We start from the raw sequence: 20,551 nt of genomic DNA, 5'->3' as shown, positions 1-20,551 counted from the left end.
CATTTGAAACGTCTGCGTCCTGTGCCCCTCGCATCTCGCACATGTGCATTAGAATGGACAGCGATTCGCATTTTGAAAAGCCAAAAATATGACTAATATATTCACATATTTGAGAGATACATATGTGAGACGGGACGTCTGATACCCTGCTGTTTTGGAGCACAAAAAGCACATTTTTACTTTTATATATTCAGATTTTGAACGCGTGCACTGATGCAGTGATGTTTTTATTGTTGATCTATATTGAAGAAAGGGACATTACATCCGTTTGCATATTTATGGGGGAAAGTGTGAGCGATCCGGACGCTTCCATGCAGTGAAGCTGCGTGGAACCGTGTCACCTCTTCACTCATTGACATGTAATGGCTTTGTTACCAACAGACGCTTTGTCCTTATTCTCCTCATGTTTACACAAAAAGACAGCATAACCCTGGTTGCCCATGGAGACCAGAGAGACATCCCCTTTTCTCCCTTCCTTCTTGGCACTTGAATGTCTCAAATTTAGATGATTCATCCTCTTTATTTTTGGTTTCAAATGAAAAACCACAAATATAATCGTAAGGACACACGTCCAATCTTTTTTTGCGAAATTTTGCTAAATTGCATAGCTATTCCTCAAATAACACAGCATAAACCTAAACACACACATATGTACACACACAAATGCTCATCAAACCAGTACCTCAGCCTGGTAGCTTGTCGTTTTTCTCTTAAGACTCTTGAATCTGTGCAGTTGCTGCTCTTTTGTAGACGCTGCGTTTATCTTTTCATAACCACGCCCCCGCCGCGGGACCAGACAATAGCAGGACGTTTCTAATTTTCTGCTGGATAATGGCAGTCATGCTAAAATGAAATAGGTCAGAGGTCAGTTTTGCTGGATGTGATTTCTGGGGACATGGACCTTTCCCATTTCATAAATGCGATGCTTTAATTCGATTCCATTGAGTATTGTCTTTTCAGAATGACGTCTGAGAAAATAGCTCATTCTTTGAATGAATTTCACATGACAACATTATGAATTCAGTTTTGCGACCAGCATTTTGGAATTGTATGTCAACCTTTGAGTTTATTTACTTATTCTGTAATGAGTGCATCCAGATACGATGCAGCTGTGCATGTGCGCTTCTGATATTCATGTGACTGTGTCCCTTTTGACCTCATCAGCGGGTTCCTCCCACTAGCCTCAGCTGAAATAGATTGATATAGCCGGCGCATGAATATGTATGCAATATGCACATTGACTTGAACTTGGTTTTGACCTTTGTTTCCATAAACAATATACATATACAAACATGAGCCATCGGCTTCACTCTGGACAACTGAGGTACATAAGATTTTTCCATACATTATTATATATATATGTATATATTTTTTTTCCTTTTCAGTAGCACAAAAAAAAAGTGTTGACCTGCACTTTTCTTTTCTTTTTTTTTTTTTTTTCTTTTTTGCCAGCAAACTATAGTATATACACTAACCAAAACAGATGGCAGTTACTCTAAATAAAAATAATTCTTGGCTCTAATGAATATTATTGGCAAAAATGTAATGGCAATACGTGTACAATGTAATGGAATTCTTTACACTTTGACAAAATCTAAAATCTAACAACAATTATTGCATAATCTAACTATAAAAAAAATATAAATTTATTGTGAAATATAAGGGGTGTTACTGGCAAAAAAAATAATGTCAATTATGTGTTAAACCTAATAAAATACATTATTCATTCAATAATTATTGCAATTATTTGCAATACTTGTCAAAATGCAATAATGATTAATGATAAAATCAAATGGCAAAATCTAATGCTCATTATTGGTTAAAAAAATCGAAAGGCAATCCTTGGCAAAAAAAAAAAAAAAAGTCAAGTAGTGGAGAACATTTCATGACAAATTCTAAAATCTAACAATAGTTACTTTGATATTTTAATTGCAAAACTGAATGGAAATTCCAGGTGAAATCTAATGGATATTACTGGCAAAAATCAAATGGCAATTATTGCCAATTCTTGACAAAATCCAACGGCAACTCTAATGCAAATTATTGGTAAAATGTAATGGCAATTTCTGGTAAAAAAAAAAAAAAAAGCAATGGCAATTAGTGGAAAATGTTTCAAGACAAATTGTAAAATCTAATGACAGTTGTTGGATATTATTGGAAAAAATCCAGTGGATATTGTTGGCAAAAATCCAGTGCCAATTATGTGTGAAATCCAATGGAATTAAAGCCAAAAAAATGAATGGCAATTGTTGGGAATTCTTTACAAATTCCAATGGCAGTTCTAATGCAAATTATTGTAATATTATTGGCAAAAATCTGTCAAAAAAAAATGTCAAATCTAATGGTGTTCATGCCAAAAAATTAACGGCAATTCCTGGCAAAAAAAAAAAAAAAAGTTATAGCAATCGGTTAAGAACATTTCATGACAAATAACAAAAACTAACCTCAGTTACTGGTTGCTGTAATCATAAAACAGTATGAAAATCTTTAAAAAAATCTAATAGCAATTTAGATATCTGTGCTGGCGTGAGACTCCATTTCCCAGAGAGCAGCACAGGAGAGGAGGTGGGGTTGCCGTACTCTCTTAAACTGCTGCCCTGGAAGGTCATTGCTCACAGTCATGTGAGAGGCCAGTGTGGCCCCTTGGGCCCTATGACAAACAGGGCTGCAGTGCTGAGGTGTGTGTCAGGGGTGTTTTTCCACAAAGCATTCTATAAAAGTGTAACCACTCCGTGTTTGCCCTTTCCTCCCTGTACGCACGCACTGCTCAGCCAACAGGCCCCTAAAGAGCTCTTAAGAAATGCTGAGCCAACACACAAGCCGGCCCTGCTAGCAACTCTAGTAATTCTCTTTCTCGCTCTTTCTTCCACTTTTCTGTCCCACGTTCCCTCGCTTGTGCTGAATCACGGCAGACTGCGACCGCCTCGGAGGGGAGAATGGTGCTTGTTTAGGACCTGAAGCTAATTATGGAGCATTAGAGCAGGGCTAAATAAATGTGTAATGTTGCTAATTGTGTGCCAGTGAAAACAATAACTCTACAACAGATGCCCAAGGGCACAGGGGGGTGAGAGGCTCTGGGAATAGAGGGCCTTGGCAGGGGCCATCAGCGGCCCCTCCTCCAACCCTCCTGCTACCTCACCAATGATCTGTGCCAGCAGCACTGAGAAACACATGCAACCTGGCATCAACAGTTAGCAGTCAAGCTGTTTCTACATGTGCGTATGTGCTTCTGAGCGTGCGAGATAGAGTTCCCATGATTCCCAAGCTGACGTTGCGCATGCAAACATGCACCGCAGCAACAGCAGCAATCTGTCCCTGCCACCTTCACACATCGCTGCATTAATAAACATGAATTAGTAATAGCACATTTAGACCAGGTCTGGGTGCAGAAAATGTGAGAGCACAAGCTCGCGCCTCTGAGAAGCTCTGTCACTCAATTCCTAATACTGTCCCAATGCAGCTGTTTCTTTTATGTCTCACACGTCTTTCTTTGTATTTCTGTATGTCTGTGTGTCTGTGTTCTAGGTTTGGATCCACTCTGTGACGGGAGACAGCGTTTGAACGGTGCACACTACTGGATCTCCGGTGGCCTGCCGGTACGTACGCCCACTCCCGCACAGATTTCCCAGCAGCACCTGAGTGAATGAGGCTAACATGAGTCTTTACACCCGTTTAGACCGCACACAGGACATGAGTGACAGCGTCACATCACAACTTCTCCTATCAAATCGGAACTAGAGATCCAATCACACTCTATTCTACTACAAAAATGGCAGGGAATCTGAAAAACACACTCGCGTTTGAACTTACAGTGGCCTCTCAGGTCTTTACCCCAGTGTTTAGATAAGATTAGCCTATCTCTCACAGACAGAAATTCCGCGATGAGTAGCAAACATATGAGTCTGAACTGTTACAGCTGGTATGTGCTTAACACACACAGGTGGACTGCAGACTGCCTGTCTCAGGGCCAAACCGAGGCTCCCTCAGCAGGACTTACGCACGCACATTGCAACGGAATCTCCTTGTAATCCAGTCGTAATGTAGTGCTAACTTACTGGCAGACACACACTGCCAGAGGCTCTTATTGATCATTTTATTCACACACAGTCCTGCACTCACAGGTGTGCACATATACTCTATTGTGGCCCACTGACATATTTGTCTGTTGCAACACTAGCCTAAGGAAGTTAAATATTTTCGTACTACCCCTTTTCCTTGTTTCCTGTACCCTGTTCCCTTTTTATTCTCTCATTCATCCATTGTTTTTTTATTTTTATTTTTTTGTTCCTTTATTGATTGTGGCATTAGCACAGATTGCTAATGATCCCTTCGTTTTGAAGCCTTACTGCATCACAGTCTCAAGGGAGCCGTTTTTGTTGTGTTTTTACTAATTGCCATAATTTATTGACTTGTTAAGGTTTCCTGACCAATTAATTGTGCCTTTTTCTCTCATTCTTAACAAATACATGGCTCGCCCTCCTTAAAATAAAAGGACAGGATTTGCGGATCTGAAAGTATAGAATGAGGTCATTCCTTTTATGAAAAGTAGAGCTTGCACATAATATTTGTTTTCCTTTCCTAACTAAAAAGTATACATATCATTCTTCTCTAGAAATATACTATATATATCCAACATTAAAAAATGCACAATAATATATTTTATTTGCTGTGTTCTCCATCTTTGAAAGATGTCAGTGGATGAAACCCACAGCCTAAGTTTGAGTCTAAATTTAAGATATAAACTTCTAGGTGCGTATAAATAAAGTGCTTTTGGTATTTTGAGCCACAGCACACCTCAATTTCCCTAATTTAGCACCTACTGCAATGAATCAGGTGCGGGTAACATAATCTCGCTAATAAGCTGCGGTGTGTCTGTGTAACAACTTAAAGAAATAGTTCAGCCAAAAATGAAAGTGCACCCTCATTTTGATTCAAATCTGTATGACTTTCTTTCTTGCATGGAACACAAAAGGAGATATTTAGCAGAGTGTCCAAGCTGCTTTTCTCCATACAATAAAGGTGGATGGGGACCAAGGCTAACAATGGTGATCATTCACTTTTGTAGACTGGAGAAAAACAGCTTAGACCTTCTGCAAGATAACCCTGCTAGAAAGTCATATGGGTTTGGAACAATTTGAGTAATTATTGACAAGTTTTGGGTGAACAAAGTTTCGATCATAATCACAGTCCAATGTTGTCTCCAACTCCGTATTATAGGTCTTTATATCATTGTGTCTCGTTTAGATCCATGTTTCAGATGCTAGTTGGCAACGCAGGGCACTACAGCCAGCATGATGTCATGCCAGAGGTGTACACCTTAAATGTGTGTGTTAAAGTGAACATTTCCATTACACAAAGGTATTCAACAGAAATAGAAGACAGGGCTTCATTCTCTTGGTTTTAAATTGTGGGACTGATTGGTGATCAGTGGTCTGACATCCTGCATCAATTCTCTTCATTATGGCCTGCAGACCAAGCCTGATCCTCAATCAGCCCTGAGCACATCAGTTGAGCACAAACCACAGTGCTGCCGAAATACACTTTGGTCTGGATCAATACAGGCCTCCCTTGGGCTCTTGTGCCTGATCCCCCCTGGTGTGTCATGTGACTGAGTGGCAAGACAGGCCTGATTTTCTAAACAGCCCTCGCCTCATCCATTGTTCTCCACTGTATGACCAGCAGCTCTTCTGTTTATTATCCAGACTTTTGTCCAAAAAGTGAGACAAATATTCAGTCAGTAGAAAGTTGAAAGTGTCTGTACTCCAATAGCGAGGGACTGATGCACGTCCAATGATTGATATCCAATTTTTGAACGTTCCACCATGATCCATTGGTGCACAGTTTGGGTTTACGAAAAGATCAGGCACCAAAATCCTTAAAGTGGCCCGCAATTATCCTCAAGGCTATCAAATGCATTGGACCTGCTCTCGGTATGATGTTTTCTCATTATGAATTCCCTTCCGAAGTGATCACCGCCGTATTTAGCAGGCCTCCTTATGAGCGAGAAGTCATCGGGTGTAGTCGTTCGCAGGTAAATTTTATGGTATGCGACTCCATCGCCGTCAACCACGGCTAGAGAGAGAATAAATGATAATTAAATTTACAAAGCAATCAGAATTAATCGTGTACCATCTCCCACAGTGATTACACACCTCCACCTCCCCCCGCGCACACATATGCTCATTTACTCACCAGGCCAAACCTGCGCCTGTTTTCGTTCATACGTTACCTCTCTCGCCCACTCCCTCTCTCTTTCCGTAAATGATTTTGTATACTTACGGCGAGACTCATTAGTCACCCCTCCCTTCCGCGGCTTAACTAGAAAGCGATTAGAATGCATGTTAACACAGTCCCAATGGCTGCTCCTGCTCGCTTCTCTACGTCCACACCACACTGCTTTACCTTCAGCACTGCCTCCTGCTGCCTCTCTGTGAGATCTCCCCTTCTCTCCCCTCTACCTCTCTCTTCTGTGGCTGCAGCCTCTCTCTCCTTTCCTCTCTCTCTTTCCCTTTCCTCGTCCTCTCTGCAGCCTCTCTCTCCCTTTCCCTCGCTCCTCCCTCTCTTAGAGCTGTAGGCTGCTGGGGGTTTTAGATGGATCACTCTCACAATGCCTGATCAATACAACTATTGATCGGCTGGCAAAATGTTTATAAAATCATCCTGGGCAACTGGAGCGGCGGGGTGGAGAGGAGGAGCGCGAGTGAGGGGAGGGCCGTGAGGGCGATGCCATTCGGCCAGGGTAGAGGAGGCAGCGTACCCCTGATTGGTCGCTTCTCTGCCCGCCTTGCCAGGCAACTAACGGGGTACGTTGTTCTGGCACAACGCTCCTGTGGCGCTCTGCCGAACTTTCCAGCCACACAAGCCGTCACCGCCACTGCAGCAGCAGCACTGTTTTTACTGCACGCCGTTGGCTGCCAGCCAAACACTGACAGCACCCACCCCCCGACATCCCCCCTCCCAGGAGTCAATAACCTTCATTTGCATAAATTAGCAGGCGGCAGGCAGTGCCAGGCTCTTAACGAGTCAGTGTCATGTCATGTCGTCCCTCCTCCCCTCACTCACTTCCTGCTACACGAGGACACGTGTACTCCCGGCCCACCTGCTTTGCAGGTTCCCTTTTGCATGGAATACCCTCTGGACCCTTCTCCATTTCACCGGCTCTCTGTGTGGCTCCTGGGACCCTGCTCCCACTATATCAGCATTATCAAACAACACGTCCCCACAGATCCCCCTGCTCCTGTGTGAGCTTGTGCTGAGAGATCTCAGACTAAAACACATGCTGCGTGCTGCCCTTGTCCCTGAGCACATATGCTGGGATCTTACTTTTCTGAATAGTGCTGCGGTTCCTGCAGACAGTTTTCCCACCTCGCACTTAGAGATGCTAACCACAGCAAACCTAGTTAATCTTTTCATCAAGCGCTCCATTCATGATGGAGAAGGATTCGTCCTTGACATCCCTGCAGTCGTGACAATAAAGAATCATTAGCATTCATCAGTCATTCATCAGTGTTTGAGGAATAAATCTAATCTGCTGTTCTCATAAAGATGGTAGAAAGATACCTAGAACAATTAAACTGTTGCATCAGGCTCTGCTGATGCTTAAAATGTAGCAGCAGCTTCCTCATAGCACAGAAATGTTTAGAAAGCCCACAGGTTATAGCTATAAAAGTTTTCAGAAACAAAATATAACCGTTCCATTTGGTGTATTAAGTAGGGTTTGGTATCTTTAGGCACCACACATTTTCATTTCAGGTCACAATCTCATTCCAAAATGATTCTCAGTGCAATTCAGTTTTTCAGCATAGATGCAAATCTTTAACAAGTCGAGGTCTCTTGTTGCCAAATTCTGTGTACAGATTCTGCATAACAGCTGTGCTAAAATATGGCCAACCCACCAGCAGAAATGGAAGTGAGTTTAATAACATAGCATTGAGTCTGTAGCGTTCATTCTGATTGAAGTCTGGATCAGATAACTTTATCGTTTTGTCAATCAGTTAGTGTCTTGTTTTCTGTGGCTGTGCATAATAATCAACTATTAAACATTTAATATATTGTTAAAACATCTATATATGCCACTACTGCTGTGGTCTCTGTGTTGTTTTGGTTTTGTCATTTGTCATGCACCATAGGGCACTTACCTGTGTCTGTAATATTTGTTCTTTGTTTTATTTGTTAAAGAGAAGATAATTAAAGATAATTATTAATAAATAATGTCTATTTCTGCCATATGTATATATCAAATAATGTCATTTTTTTGGTCATTCATTCAATGTCAATCATTAGTTTGATATGAGACTGTTTGATAAACAACCACAGTATATCTGTGATATCCTCCAAATCGTTTAGCGATCCTACTGCTGCGTCTGTGGCACTTGCCTTAAAACACTGTATTTGATAGCCTAGGGCAAAGTCACATAGGTCAAGCCATCAAGTGGAGTCTGTTTAATTAAGGTGGTGTTTTTAATTAACCATAAAAGTTACTTATCTCCCCAACTAATTGGAGCATAGATGGTCTCAGCATCAGGTCTGTTCTGAAATACTAACCCTGCTGAAATGTATTAATATTAGCATAAACTGCCTAAGAATATGATAACTAGGAAAACCAGAGCACTTACTTTAATGGTCTAATGTTAGTATCTTTGCTATTTTGGCAGAATCTAAGTGGCAGATGACTTTTTGCAAAATTGTGCAATTTTTGCATGACCATAAAGTTTGATTAGCCATACAGCATTTGACATATAGCATTGAATAAAGGATATGGGGTTTCTTCTCCCCTTTTCTATGCTAACTCTGCTCAATGTTGCATTGTATTTAATTAATTGTATTTTGCATTACATTTTCCCCGATTTCCATTCTTGGCTTGTCGCTTAATAGATGAGAGCTACAGTACTAGACCAGACTAGTGACCATTGCAGGTGACCGATTCTGCTTTGCTGGAAAGCCCTAGATCTGTATCCTTCACTCCATGTTTTGTTCTCCATCTTTATCTCTGTAACGTCTCAGTCTTTATCCTCTCACTTCTTTTCTTGGTTCTGTTCCTTCTTTTCTCTTCATTATTTTCCTTTTGCTTCTGTTCTCTCCCAAATTACTCTTTCATATGCCCCCTCCCCTCCTCACAGTGCATAAGAGGGTGTTTTATTTATTCCATCAGAATGCAGAGGGGCTTGGGGTGTGCGTGCCTCACACAGAAATCAATTTCAGCTCAGCCAGTGGAACCAAACAAAGCGCCATGCTCATCGTAGCAGCCATGTGCGCTCACGAAACCTATCACGCTCATCTCTCCTCTACTTCCCTCCCTTCTTGGGAGACATTTTGTTCTCACTCTACCGCCATTATTGTCAATCACTGTGTACAAGTGATGAGGTGTGAACACAGCTGGCAAATGAGTGATGGCCATGTGTATATCATTAGCAGCAAACTGAAGGAAACTCAAACAAGAGCGTTGTCTGTTTGTAGATATCTCTTTAATGATTCAGAGTTGTGGATTTCTCCCTTTTTATCTTACTCACTCTCATTCTTTCTCCTCATATCTCCCTTCACCTCTCTTGTTCTTTCTTTTTCTTTGTCTGTCACAGGACAATTTTATTACTCAGAGGTGGCTCCTATCTCCAGAGACTTACTAATGGAGTTCTTAGATGTGTTCTGTTCAAGTGTTTATTTTGATTTTTCTATCATAGCAATGCATGATTACATGGTTTGTTTCACCTTTTTTTGTGTATAATTTTTCCCTGATGTCTGTGATATAATCAGTATAGACCTGTGACCAAATTTTGGGTCGTGACCTCATTGAGTACTAGGTTGAGTACTAGTACTGGAAGTAGGCTACTAGAGGAGGACCACATAATGGGTTATGAGCATATTCTCATGACATCTCATTTATTATTGATATGGGATGACAAAATTGTATTATGTTGTGCACTTTGGTACATTAAATTTTTATTTTTTTTTCCTATTACGATCATGGGTAATATTTTACAGTAAGGCATTACAACTATGCATTTGGTATTATGAACTAGCATGTCTTAATCATGGCTAAAGTTAATTTTACAAAAGTTGTACAAATTATTTGGTGTATTATGAATGATCATTAATTAACTATGAACCAGAGAATTTAGGAATTAGCAGTAACCTAGATTAATAAATGCTGTAAACTTGTTTATTGTTATGTTAGTTCATGATGTTTAGTTATGGTTAGGTTTAGGGGTTGGACCTTATGGTTAAGCTTGTATAAATGATTATGACTTCTCATGACAGTGGGTTATAGATTACTCAGGTCTTTGTCTCCCCAGAAATGTCTAAGAAGTTGAAGACTTGCTTAAAGTTATAGTCTCAATTTTCTTTACATTTAATCTCATTGCAGTCCAGGAGAAAATATTGAGATAGTAAAAAATGTTTTTTTTTTTTTGTTTGTTTCATTGCATGTATAGGCATACATATGTATAGCATGTGTATTTACCGTATATGAATGGTATGGGTAATAAATCTGTGCATTAGTGTGTGTTTGTGGGTGTAAATTTGTCCTCGGGGTGTGCTGAATAGTAAATAAGTGTTGATGATAATATGCTTTTGTGGACTGTGCTGTATAGAGGCCTATGGAAGCCACAACTCTGCCCCTTGGTCTATTTTTCTCGCTCTCTTTCTCTCTCGCTCCACTTAATGTGAGTTCTAGATCTGCCTTATTCTTCGCTCCACTTTTATTGATTTCAGCGAGAAATAGAGGGAGGAAGAAAGAGAGGGCTTTTTCACGAAGAAGTTAAATGGTCAAGTAGAGGGTGGAGGGTGGCTTTCACCACTTATTGACAAGGTGGAAAAATGTCACTATTATGGAGGCCCTTTCAGGAGATAGCGAGCTGATTGGATGAGTGCCCTGGGGTCAGGTGGAGCGCATTCCTAACGCAACCAAACAAGTGTGTATAAAAGGCCAGAGGATTCAGTTGAACATGTAGAGGTACCTCTTCACCGGTCGCCCTGTCTATTAGCTGTGTCCAAGCTACTGTCCGAGGCTACAAAGCGCTGTGTGAAGCCATCACCTGTCTTTCTTCTCAGTCTCTCTGCGGGAGGCAGTCTTACAGGTCTGATCTTGCCACCAATGATCAGTAAAAGTGTTTGTTTGTTAGTGTTCTGGCCTTCGTGGCCTGTCTGAAGAGGGAGTCAAAGGAAGCCAATGCCTGATGTGGCTCAACCGCATTCAAAGCCTCCAGCAGATAACGTCTGGTGCCAACTGGCCGCATGTGGCTGGTGTCCAAAATTCAAACTAAAGTGTAGTGTGTGGGTGCTTGTGTATGAGAGAAATAGGTTAATAGGAGCACGAGAGAATCAATGGAATTTACAAGGAACAAGACTGTTAAGAGAAAAGAGTTGGATGGACCAAACAGCAATGTGATTTCTGAAAGACTTCTGCTGACCTGTGGCTAGTGGTTCAAATATAAGTCACTCAGGCAGTTCTGGGAGTTTGACGTCAAGGCCTTTAATTAGGGAAGCGCATCATCTCGCAAGCCGGTCCCCATAGAACGAGACTAGAGCCTAGCAAAGGTCAGTGTGCCACAGAACAGACACTGGATGGCTTAATCTGAGGTGAAATGGTTGCTTTTCTAAATTGATTCCAGTTTGGCAAAGACAAGGGCTGTCTTGTGTTCTAATTGAGCCACTTGAAGACTTGGGCGGAAAGCGCGAACCCTCTCTGAGGAAGGGTTCATGAAGCAGGACACATGAACAAACAAAAATTGTTCAACTGACATCTGGAGCAAAACTGTCTCCGGGCCCAGGCTGCTGAGGGAAAACCAGTAGGCATGCAAGCGCAAACACGCACTCATTCACACATGCTCATCCAACTGTTTGGGGATTGGATATCTAGTCTTGCTTTCACAGTGCTGTTGGAGTTCACTATATAAATCACAGATGAAGTGGTTCCAAAAGTTCAATCCCAACAAATTTCATTGCATTAGATAAAATATAAACTTGGATAAAATACCAAATACCACCTGGATAAAATACCAAGCCACCAGCAAAATAACTGCACTAGCAGAATACTTTGATATGTTATAACTGTGGCTTACATGTGTACATTACCTTGACCAAAAGAAAAAAAAAATGTTTAATGAGATATGCTAATCAAAAATATTATATTTTGACTTCATTAAGGCTCTATCATTATTAATTAAACAATACATGAAATGCAGAAATGCAATATTGTGCAAGATAATATAATAAGATTTTTAATTATTATAAAAAGTTAATATTTTTGCACATTTTTTATTTTTATTTATTTTGTTATTTTAAGCTTGCTTATTTATTTATTTTACAAAACAAATACTTTAAGTGGCATCCTTTGACTTAAATATAGTCCCTGACCCTGACAAAACAGAGCATTTCTGTGCAACAATAAGAATGGTTTGCTGTTACTATATCATGTATTTTAACACCGCTGCAATGCTGTATTGACCAATCAGAAACCAAGACTATAACTAATTATTTTATTACACTGAATATATATATACCTACTGTAATAAGTTGCAACCCCCAAACATGGTGTAGCCACATGGTTGCCAAAGCACTTGACCTAAGATGGAAATTCAGTTTTTCTCCCACACACGCACACATTATCACATGCCACACTGGCTCACAGACTTTTTCAAGCTGAATGCATAATATATTAAATGAAATAATGTTTCTTGCGGGGATGGTTGTGGCGTGGAATGGATAATCTCAATGCAGCTTGTATCCCTCAATTGGTGTGATGACAGGGGGTAAATGAGTAAGTGTGTGTGATATGGGGGAGGGCTTAGCATATCGCCTCAGGCCAGTCTGTGACGTCCAGAGATGTAGATGAGGACTGTACCCCCCGCCATCCCAGCAGACACCAGCAGACCGCTAGATGTGGACCCAGCAGTCATTAGTGCGGTTAAGATTCATTGGCACTAATTGATGACTATTCCCCCTCTCCTCACATCCTGTGTCCATGCAAGAAGCTCTTGCCCACCCTCACCCCTCCAGTCTTCAGACCCTGAAGACTACAACTCCTAATTGGACCTACTCAACCCCCCGCCATTAAAGATTTAGAAGGAAGGCGCCTTGTAAAGTGTCGAATTTTGCAGAGTTAAGCTCAGGAGATGGTCCTCGCTAGGCTGTACAGAGGCAGTTGGTGGGTGGGAGATATGATTGAGGTAGGCCTGTAATGGTGGTACCCCAGGCCAGAAAACTGCCCAGTAAGTACATCAGTGACAAAGGAGGGAAAGGTGTTCAAGCATTAATTTGAACAGAATAATTTTTTAGGGGCTTCAAAGAGACGTCTTTGTACATTATTTACCCCTAAAGAAGTCCCTTAAGGGTACATTACTACTCTAAATTAGGAGGAAACTTCCATAGCAGATCTAGAAAGGTGGTGCTGGGGTGGAGGAGGGACCACGTCTGGGTAGAAATAAATATGTTTGCGTAGATAGAAAGAAAGAGCAATTGGTTGTTCTGGAGGAAACAACCAATCAGCCAATCATGACTCAACTGTGCATTCATTTTTACTCTTATGTTATTAAGACAGCATTCCATTTCAAAATAAGCAGTGATGTATGGCTTCATGTAGAGTGTTTCATGTCCGCATATGTGAGACAGCAATATCCTGTACCCTTCAAAGTACTATAATATCTCTGCCCTTCAGAGTGAATAGGACATAGTGATGCTCACTTTCAAACGGATTTTCCTTGCCCACTTCAAACATTTACAGCACAGCCATTGATATCCAGCAGCTGATTAATTATCACAACGGGTCAATGCTAAATTTTCAGTCACTGCCAAAAAAATTATTCTATTTCTACTGTTAATACATAATCTTTCTACTTTAATTTTGATCTTTTTGACTTTTATAGTTGTTGTATCAAATTAAACAGAAACAGTTTGGCCAGTTGTTACCATAAATAATCGATTTAATACTGACATTCAAGTAGAATTTTTCCACTTCTGTGTTAGTTCTATTATGGTTTAAAACTGCTTTTAAAACGTTCAAGCCACTGACCTTTGGGTTGCATCCAGAATGCAAATGATTATGATTATACAAATGAATATTTAAGACTTTTATCAGAGAGTATTATGTAACTTTGTGGAAAAAAATGTCACTACATGGATATGCAATTATTTGGTGTCCTAGATATCACCTTGACAACCCTGTTGAACAGAGAAAACAAACATACTATTTGCTCTCTCTCTCTGCTAGAAAAAACTCCATACTTTATCAAACCGTTCTGCTGTGTTTGCGCTCCTGGTGCGGCCCACTCATTGGGCCTGTGTGATCTGGAGACGGGGTGAGGAATGTGAGAAGCATCTTAGGAAACATGAGCTGCTATTTTCCCACAAGCGTAAAAAAACAGATGCCAGTGCTCTGGAATCCTGGTGACGCAATGCTTTCGTGGACGGGCCAGAGAGGAGGAGAGTGAGGGAACGAAAGAGAGCAAGAGGGTGAAAGAAAGAAACAGAGGGAAATGGACGTTTGGCTTGACAGAGGGAAAAGCAGAGAGTAGGAGAGGCAGCTGTAAGTTCACTGGGTCTCCGCTGGGACAGGTTCCTGGCCCCTGCTGTCTAATTTTTTTTTCTGCAGGAGCATCTGCGAAGGAAGACCATTAATTGTTTGTTGGCTAAGTGATCATTACAAAAGCAGATGCTTGATGCCTTTTTTAAGATGCAAGAATAGAGACAAAGAGAGCGAGCGGAGCGATAGAGCAAAAGGCAAGAGTATATGCTCCCTCAGGCTCTGATTGAGAGCAATACCATCAGCAGCATTTCTTCACCCACCCTAATTTCTCATACATTCAGAGACCCCCTTAAATACAAAAACAGTGCACATCAATGCTTGCTCCTCCATCTCTGCCTCTCTTTCTGCTCTAATTATCGGTGCCTCTGTAATTGCTGTTATCCAGGGGAATGGAAAGGAAAACAATCATGCCCTCTCTCCTGGCCCTTCGGAGCAGGCCGCCTATAAATAACTACGGGTGGCGCGCCAGTCCCACCGCCCACGGCATGGGAATCTGGTCTCCTTCAGCCCAGCCCTGGGCCGCTCGACCACCCTGGGAGCCCTTCAGCCAGGCCACTGAGGACGGACAGCAGGCCAGAGCAAAGTCGAGGCTGATGGCAGAGGAGGAGAGCTCTTTCTTCTTGACTTTCTTCCAGCCTTCCTTTGAGACTGTAATTGTCTGTTTCTCTGTTGTGTCTCTGAGGAGAGTTGCTGACTGTTTCATCCCTCTATACCCCAGCCTCTACGGTGCATCCTTCTCTTTCAAAGCAGTTTTACACTGCATTTAGTCTGTTTTTGCCTTATAAAGATTGTATGACTATGTGCTTTTAGAAGTGTTAGAAATCCGGTTTGTGGAACTCAGATGAAGCGTTTGTTTTACCCCACTGAAAATTGATTTTGACTTTCAAAGGCTTGCTCTTCACAGCGCTGTCTTCCGTGTCAGTGTGAGACAGGTTTAGCTCACATTTTTTGGAATATGAGGTAATAGTTTTAAACTGACAGACTAAACATCACTCTTCTTGACTGTTCCACTTCTGAATAGTAAATACTTACACAGACACACAGACACACGCTCAAACATACTCTTAAATTCTCTTACACACACACACACACACACACACACACAGACGGTGGAAATGAATCTGTTAGCCAGTGGTAATAAAGTTCTGAAGGTTTGTTATGTTATGCACTAAAGCCACGATATACCTACAGGCGGTTTTGTCACTGTGTTAGTCATAAACATCCAATCCCTCTGACACTGCACTACAATGGCAGGGTTGGGCAAAATGTGGAATTGGCTTCCTTTCAATTCATGAGTTGGAATTTAAATGGGCCACACCCAGCAAGATCCTGATTTGAAATGACAGGAAGTGAAATTTGAATTGTAATGTCAAAGAAATAAAATTAACTAATTTAATTAATTATTTAACTAATAAAACAACTAAATGGAAGATTTTTTTTATAATAATAATAATAAGCATTTCATGATAATTTAGATTGTGTTTAATTATATATAATTTAAATACTTCATAGTTATCCAAAATATGTAATGGAAATATAAATTAAATCATGAATAATTGATTACAGTTTTTTTTTTTTACTGGCAATTGTGCCTTCCTTGTCAGTTTTTCTTTCTTTTTATGCTTTAGTGAAATATGTCGGTCGTTTCAAAATGTGAACTTGATTTATAAATGATATCCCAGATAATATGAAAAGCAAAACAGGGTTATTCGCTTTTTTCAGCTCTGTTGGCTGTACTCTCTAGTATTAAACAGAGTTTTTGTAACAAATCCACCGCATTTCTGCTTTTTTCTTCCTTTCTGTTAACTACTACCCTCCGTTTTATGTCTTGATAGATTTTCAGTCCTTCCTTTTAGCCCTTACATTTTTTTTTCTGCATACCCCCATTTTTCTCTCTTCCTCACGAAAACCCCCTCGCTCCCTCTCCTACAAGGCACACTTGTTATTTCTTCGTACAAGGTCCCGTAATTAAGTTTGACATAAGCGAAGGGATTAAATACGTGGTTTGGGAGGGGGAGAAAGGGGCTCTGTTACAATCTCAAGGCCAGCTGTAAAATGGAACCAGATTGCGACACTTGGAGTTGGAAAGTTTGGGAAAGCTGCCGAGACTGAAGCTGTGTGTGCATACAGCACTGGAGTATGAATCCCTCTGCAGCGTAAGAGCAGCCAAAAAACTACTGCTCCCCCTAAAATCCACCCCCTCTGAAAACCTGTCCCGGCTCACATGCTAATAGACCACAAGCCCCCCAATGCCCACATGCCATGCGTCTGCTGCCCCCCTCATACCATCATGCCACAGATCAAATGTTACATTTTAGAGTAGGCAAGACTTCTGTTGTATACATATGTGGTTCAAGGAACTTTAAAGAGTATCATAGTATTCCTATAAAAAAGTCCCAGACACATGACTTTTTCCCTTATTTTTCTGTTTTAAGTGATATTTTTGAAGCTGATTTATACAGTAATTATTTGGGAAATTATGTTTTAAAAATCAAATCAAGCACATACTGTAGTCCTTTCATGGGTTGTTCACACAGGATGCATTAAAACAGCTAAAAAGTACAGCAGATTTGAAAAGGTCCATATATACAGTAGGTACATTAATTCCCATTAATGTAATTTTATTATCATTGCTATACTATTATAGTATTTTTGTTAATATTTTGAATTACATTGGTTTTTTTTTTGTTGTTTTTTTCTTTAAGGTAATTTTAGTCATTTTGTTGTGTGTTTTTTCTCTTTTGTAAATATGTCTATATAGTTTTATTATGTTTTGTTTATTAATTTTAGCTTATTTAGTTTTAGTTATTATTAAACGGAGAGTTCCGGTCCTTGATTCTGATTGGTTGGGCCGCGTTCGAAGCTGTTGTAAATTACTCTACAAACATACACCTTGTGTCAGGGATTGAGCGCTAGCTAGTGAACCGACTCTCAGAAACACTGAACTCATTAAGCCAGACAGCAAATTATCCATGTGTTTGACAGCAGAGTTGAATTACAAAGTTCAAGGCAAACAATGGGTGAATCAACATTTCAAGAAACAGCTCAAATTGTGATAATTGAAACAGCTACAGAGCATGTATCATATGTACGGCTGGCGGCCGGGGGAAAAGGGTGCAGCGCGTGTTTGTTTTGGCGGCTTGAGTGTCAGAGTTTTGGCTGGGAGAGCTTGTGTTTTGTTTAGGAATGTAGGGTTCTTTGAGAGAGCTGAAGTAGTGGTTTTGGCATGGGAGGCCGAAGTCCTATAACTAAAGAAGCAGAGGTCTTTGGCACAAAAGACCGAAATCTCTCTTCCTGCTGTAATAATCCTCCGAACACGTGTTATTTTTATTCATTTATACATATATATTTTCCATGATATGAAAAGGATTTTTTTGACCTAAGCAGGCGATGCTCTTTGAAATGGCTAAGAGGTTTTGTGTGGAAGTCCCTTGGCTTGGTGGTCATATTTCGATCAAAAGAACGGTGGTTTAGGATTGAGAAAGTAGTGGTGAAATAAAAAGTGCCTGAGGGGCCGTTCACACAGAATATGTTCTCGCATTCCATCAGCACTATTTGTTTAATTGTTGGTCTATGTAAAAAGGCGCTAGATGAATGGCTTTGGTTGTTACGCTACATCTCACAATTTTTTTTTTTTTCAGCATCTCACACCATGCTTTTAACAGGGTGCGTAAAGTTAAAAATCGTTAAAATTTCAAACATTTTTTTGAGATGCAGTGCATCAGTTTCTGTTTCAAAACAACGAGATTTGACAGCATATTACAATACGGAGAAACATATTAATTTTTGCATATGAACAAGCAACAATATATGGAAAACAGAGTTATTATAGTAAAAAAAACAAAAAACACTTGAAATAAATTAAACATGAACTGAAAATAAAATAATAAAATAAAATATAAAAAAATTCGCATTTTTGTTTAGTTAAACTTGAAGTTCTAAAATAAAGCAATAAGCCCCAAGAAGCCGTGGTTTACAGTGAATTTATAACAGCTAAGGGGGTTTCGCATCTCTGCTTCACGTCGTGCCTAACAACGCCCCTTAGCTGTTATAAATTCACTGTAAACCACGGCTTCTTGGGGCTTATTGCTTTATTTTAGAACTTCAAGTTTAACTAAACAAAAATGCGAATTTTTTTATATTTTATTTTATTATTTTATTTTCAGTTCATGTTTAATTTATTTCAAGTGTTTTTTGTTTTTTTTACTATAATAACTCTGTTTTCCATATATTGTTGCTTGTTCATATGCAAAAATTAATATGTTTCTCCGTATTGTAATATGCTGTCAAATCTCGTTGTTTTGAAACAGAAACTGATGCACTGCATCTCAAAAAAATGTTTGAAATTTTAACGATTTTTAACTTTACGCACCCTGTTAAAAGCATGGTGTGAGATGCTGAAAAAAAAAAAAATTGTGAGATGTAGCGTAACAACCAAAGCCATTCATCTAGCGCCTTTTTACATAGACCAACAATTAAACAAATAGTGCTGATGGAATGCGAGAACATATTCTGTGTGAACGGCCCCTCAGGCACTTTTTATTTCACCACTACTTTCTCAATCCTAAACCACCGTTCTTTTGATCGAAATATGACCACCAAGCCAAGGGACTTCCACACAAAACCTCTTAGCCATTTCAAAGAGCATCGCCTGCTTAGGTCAAAAAAATCCTTTTCATATCATGGAAAATATATATGTATAAATGAATAAAAATAACACGTGTTCGGAGGATTATTACAGCAGGAAGAGAGATTTCGGTCTTTTGTGCCAAAGACCTCTGCTTCTTTAGTTATAGGACTTCGGCCTCCCATGCCAAAACCACTACTTCAGCTCTCTCAAAGAACCCTACATTCCTAAACAAAACACAAGCTCCCCCAGCCAAAACTCTGACACTCAAGCCGCCAAAACAAACACGCGCTGCACCCTTTTCCCCCGGCCGCCAGCCGTACATATGATACATGCTCTGTAGCTGTTTCAATTATCACAATTTGAGCTGTTTCTTGAAATGTTGATTCACCCATTGTTTGCCTTGAACTTTGTAATTCAACTCTGCTGTCAAACACATGGATAATTTGCTGTCTGGCTTAATGAGTTCAGTGTTTCTGAGAGTCGGTTCACTAGCTAGCGCTCAATCCTCGACACAGAGCGTGGAAATGCGAGCCGTGATGGTCACGATGTGAAAGAACACATGAGATTTTCCTTCTCCATGAACTCTGTGTGGTCTTCGGCGGGAACTTTGCATTCTTAAATAACTCTTGGCAAAAACATTCTAATCTTAATGAGTCTGAACAGCAAATCTCTCATCTGCAGCAAAAAGGGATTAGGAAAGCAGGGAGAAAAACACTGCTGTTCCACTTTGATGAATTGTGTTTAGTAAATCCCTGGGTATGAAGTTCCTCTGACGAACAAAGCGCTGGAGAAGCATGGATGTTTTTAGACAACATAACTTATCAGAGAGAAACAGAACATGCATTTAAGGGGAAATACAAAGGAAAAGCAGATTCGTCACTTCGGCAAATGATAAAAGTGGTTAACTCTTTTTCTCAATCCACTTAGCTAGTTTTGGTTAAAAAAATAAATAAATCAGCCCAAAGTAGCTTTGCACAAATTAAAGGCATTGTGTTTCTCCCGGCCTTATCATCCTCGTGTTTATTTATTTTTACATGACGCGGAGGGCCTTTGTTAACAGTAAATAAATAAATGGATAATTTCCTGCCTCTTAGCAGAGATGCTATAAACAGCTGTCATAGTGATTAAGGAGTTAATGAATAGGCATAAGCGAAGACCGTGAAGCTTTGCAGTTTTGAAGCAAATTGGAAAGTTACACTTGGGCTAGGCTTTACTTCAAACTTCCTAGGCCTGAGCTTCAGGCTTTGCTGTAGGTTCATTTGGTGGTTTATATTGTAACATACTAAAATATGATGAATGCAGATTAAATCTAAAATACATTTTGAAATTAGAAATGCAGGATTATTTGTTTGTATCATGGCATTTTTAAATTACAGTTTAAATCCTAAATTTTAAGTGTACCT

The 20,551-nt window shown here is 40.0% G+C and overlaps 1 protein-coding gene across 1 annotated transcript in view; it reads left to right on the top strand.

Moving 5' to 3' along the window:
- Positions 1-20,551, top strand: part of zfhx3b (zinc finger homeobox 3b) — a 238,114-nt gene that overhangs the window by 37,527 nt on the left and 180,036 nt on the right. The window contains exon 3 of the mRNA XM_016475618.1: positions 3,526-3,596. The gene's annotated coding sequence lies outside the window, so the exon portion shown is untranslated. The remainder of the gene's footprint in view (positions 1-3,525; positions 3,597-20,551) is intronic.

This window comes from Sinocyclocheilus anshuiensis, unplaced genomic scaffold (genome assembly GCF_001515605.1).
Source record: "Sinocyclocheilus anshuiensis isolate Anshui unplaced genomic scaffold, SAMN03320099.WGS_v1.1 scaffold256, whole genome shotgun sequence".
NCBI lineage: Eukaryota > Metazoa > Chordata > Actinopteri > Cypriniformes > Cyprinidae > Sinocyclocheilus > Sinocyclocheilus anshuiensis.
This window is presented reverse-complemented; position numbering and strand designations above follow the sequence as displayed.